Source organism: Prunus dulcis, chromosome 3 (genome assembly GCF_902201215.1).
Source record: "Prunus dulcis chromosome 3, ALMONDv2, whole genome shotgun sequence".
NCBI lineage: Eukaryota > Viridiplantae > Streptophyta > Magnoliopsida > Rosales > Rosaceae > Prunus > Prunus dulcis.
The window spans coordinates 5,196,523-5,200,287 of record NC_047652.1 but is presented as its reverse complement, the minus strand read 5'-3'; positions in this window follow the sequence as shown (position 1 = coordinate 5,200,287).

The window sequence follows — 3,765 nt, the reverse complement described above, 5'->3', positions numbered from 1 at the left end:
TCTCTCTCTCTATGTTCATTAAACTTGGATCACACTCTCTTCGCACCACATTTTGATCATACATCTTTAATAACGGTGATATCCAAATTTATAGCTCGGTTCAATCACATTCGTATTAGAAATGTGGTGCTCAATATAATACAAATTGTGGGATTTTACTCATTTGACTCATCTTTTATTATTATTATTTTTTTCAGATGAAGACAAAGTAAACGCTTGTGTGGATTCTTGCTCTGGGCCTTGCTCCAATTCTTATGTGTCACCCAAGAACTAAGCTTGGTTTGCTATTATTGAGACGGCATATCCCTCATTTTGTACTTCCAAATAAGAACAAATAAAAATGAGATGTTGTGAGATAGGCCTTATAACTCTTATTTTCTAGACATAAACTCACTTATTTATTAACTTTTATGAAAAACCCAAATTTGAATGTAGGTTAATAATTGTCCTAATGTTATAAAATATTTACATACTATGGCACCAAATTTGAGTCCCAAATGACGTGGCATGTGCCACATTATCTTATATTAATTAAAATTGAAGCATATATTTAACAGTTTTACTAATAATTTATGTTGTATTTAACAGTTTTATTAATAATTTATGTTAACACAAATTAGAAAAATTAGGCTAACCTAAACGTCACCACCGCACAACATCCATGTTTTACCACCACCAATCCTCCCAGCGCCGCACAACCGCACTGTCCATAAGACCACCTATGTGGCTCTTCAACTTAGACGCACCTCATTGCCACTGCATCCAATATCATGTGAATAACAAAGAGTCTTATATCTTTAATACCAATATCAATAGTAGAAAGGAATTCTCTCATTTCTGGATTATTCCATCCCAACTCTTGGTTTTCGGCTCCTAGCTTTTCTACGTGTCATTGTGTTATTAGTTGGGGATAGCAAAACAGTGTTATTCCCGTTACAAGTAAATTTTTTTGCTAGTAGTGAGGGGCAATGAGGTTTTGCTGCTGGCAGCGCAGCCGAGGGAGGCTTGGTGGTGGTAAAGCCATGATGTTGTGCAGTGGACTTTTAAGTTAACTAAAAAAATTATTTTTCCTAATTTGCGTTAAAATAAAATGTCAATAACTATTAAGTACATGTGTCAATTTTAATTAACATATAATGATATGGCACATGCCACGTCATTTTGGACTCAAATTTGGAACATGAATTTAGTGTCGCTAGCATATTCCTATACATATAATACCACTAGTAAAAAAAACCCCTTGCGCGACCAAATTTTGCGCGACGAAAAACTATTCGTCGCTCAAAGTCACTTTGCCCGACGAAACTTGAAACTTCGTCGCTCAAAGTCTTGAGCGACCAAATTTTGCACGACGAAAAATAATTCGTCGCGCAAAGTCACTTCGCGCGACAAACTTTTGCGCGACGACAATATATCGTCGCTCAAAGTCTTGCGCGACCAATTTTGCGCGACGAAAAATAATTCGTCTCTCACGCGAAGTGATTTTGGGCGACGAAAAATAATTCGTCGCTCAAAGTGACTTTGCGCGACGAAAAGTAAACTTCGTCGCGCAAAGTCCTTATAAAAATAAATAAAATAAAAAATTTATTTTTTAAAATCTTTGCATGACGTAATGCAAACATTTTGTCACCTAAACCAATTTATTTTTGTTTTTTATTTTGTATGCATAACACTTAAGAAATTAAACGGTATATATATTTATTAAGTAGCTTTAAATTTATTATTTTAGATCGGATCTGATTTTTATTAGAAAAATATATTCTTGTTGTTCGGATTGGGTTTTTGTTAGAAAATATATATTTTAAATTGACGATCGAATTATTTCATTGTATTCATATCGGGTCAAGGAGTGTAGCAGTAAAAAATCATCAAAATCGAAGTTAAAATAACCGTTAAATCTTGATTTTTCATTATAACCGTCGAAAAGTTTTATCCCCTTACTTGATCTCTGAATGTTTATTTTTTCCGATTTCTGGCTATATGATCTCAAAGTATAAACAAACAAGTTTGATGGTTGGATCGTTGAAACTAGTTTTTTTGAATACATATGCCATCAAAACAATATATTCACAAACAATTAAGAGTTTATTTATACTTTCGTTAAATATAACATAAGATTTTGTGGTATCCACTAGTGTAAATATTTTAAATTGAAGATCAAATTCAATCATTGTATTCATATAGGGTCAAGGAGTGTAGCTGTAAAAAAATCATCAAAATCGGAGTTAAAATAACCATTAAATCATGATTTTTCATTTATAACCATCGAAAAGTTTTGTCCCGTTACTTGATCAATGAATGTTTATTTTTTTCCGATTTTTGGCGTATATGATCTCGAAGTATAAACAAACAAGTTTGACGGTTGGATCGTTGAAACTAGTTTCATAGAATGTGTATGCCATCAAAATAATATATTCACTAACAATTAAGAGTTTATTTATATTTTCGTTAAATATAACATAAGATTTTGTGGTATCCACTAGTGTAAATATTTTAAATTGAAGATCACATTCAGTCATTGTATTCATATAGGGTCAAGGAGTGTAGCTGTAAAAAAAATCATCAAAATCGGAGTTAAAATAACCGTTAAATCATGATTTTTCATTTATAACCGTCGAAAAGTTTTGTCCCGTTACTTGATCTATGAATGTTTATTTTTTTCGATTTTTGGCGTATATGATCTCGAGGTATAAAAAAAAAAGTTTGACGGTTGGATCATTGAAACTAGTTTCGTAGAATGCATATGCCATCAAAACAATATATTCACTACCAATTAAGAGTTTATTTATACTTTCGTTAAATATAACATAAGATTTTGTGGTATCCACTAGTGCAAATGTTTTAAATTGAAGATCAAATTCAGTCATTATATTCATATAGGGTCAAGGAGTGTAGCTGTAAAAAAATCATCAAAATCGGAGTTAACATAACCGTTAAATCGTGATTTTTCATTTATAACTATCGAAAAGTTTTGTCCCGTTACTAGATCTCTGAATGTTTGTTTTTTGCGATTTTTGGGGTATACGATCTTGAAGTATATACAAACAAGTCTTATGGTTGGATAGTTGAATAGTGTGTGTGTGTGTATATATATATATATATTTATTAAGTAGCTTTAAATTTATTTATTTTGTACATATAACACTTAAGAAATTGAATAGTATATACATTTATTAAGTAGCTTTCACCTTAATTATATTTTAAATCATAAAATAAAATATTTTTATTTTTTATTATTCATAACAATTATTTTTATAAATATTGTGCTACGAACCAATTTTTCGTCTCTCAAAAGTTTGCGCGACCAACAGTTCGTCGTGCAAAACTCAAAAAATTTGGGCGAGTACCAAAAATGGGACGCGGGTTTTTAAAATTAAAAAAAAAAAACTTTAGACTTTGCGCGACCAATATTTTTTGTCGCGCAAAAATTTGGGCGGGTACCAAAAATGGGACACGGGAATTTTTTTATATAATTGTTTTAGACTTTGCGCTACCAATATGTATTTTTCCTCGGGCAAAAATTTAAAGATTTTGGCGGGTACCAAAAATGGGATGCGGGAAATTTTTTTTAAAAAAAATAATTTTTTTAGACTTTGCGCGACCAATATTGCTATATTCGTCGCGCAAAACTTTGCGAGACCAATATGTTTCGTCGCGCAAAACTTTGACTTTGCGCGACCAATATATATTTTTCGTCGCGCAAAAATTTGGGCGGGTACCAAAAATGGGACGCGGGAATTTTTTTATATAATTGTTTTAGACTTT